The sequence below is a fragment of the Penaeus monodon genome, chromosome 29 (genome assembly GCF_015228065.2).
Source record: "Penaeus monodon isolate SGIC_2016 chromosome 29, NSTDA_Pmon_1, whole genome shotgun sequence".
NCBI classification, from domain to species: Eukaryota; Metazoa; Arthropoda; class Malacostraca; order Decapoda; family Penaeidae; genus Penaeus; species Penaeus monodon.
Window position 1 is genome coordinate 14,071,107 of NC_051414.1, and position 324 is coordinate 14,071,430.

General features: G+C 29.0%; 1 protein-coding gene across 1 annotated transcript in view; it reads left to right on the forward strand.

Annotated features, from left to right (window-relative positions):
• The window catches only part of LOC119591986 (phosphatidylserine synthase 2-like), a 47,219-nt gene that overhangs the window by 42,193 nt on the left and 4,702 nt on the right, over positions 1 to 324 (forward strand). The gene's annotated exons all lie outside the window — the stretch shown is intronic.

Below are 324 nucleotides of genomic sequence, written 5' to 3' on the forward strand. Positions count from 1 at the left end.
ATCAGAAGTTTAAGTGTGAGAACAACCCTTTAGTGATTGATTTTGATAGAGGGATATTGTGCATGTAGTTTTTAGTATATATTGATAAATACAAGAGTGATTGCTGTTATATCTTTATATTTGATTTACTAAAAATAACTACTAGAAAGGCAAATGAAACTTAAGTTAATCAGAACTATTGTTTGATGTATGACTCTTGTTTTGGAACGATAGTGGTACCACTATGAAGGTTTTATTCATATTAGCTAATGGAATTTAATCAAATGTATATTGATAACTACTTTACTGTGTTTAGATGTATTGCACTTTAACCCCTTGGATCCT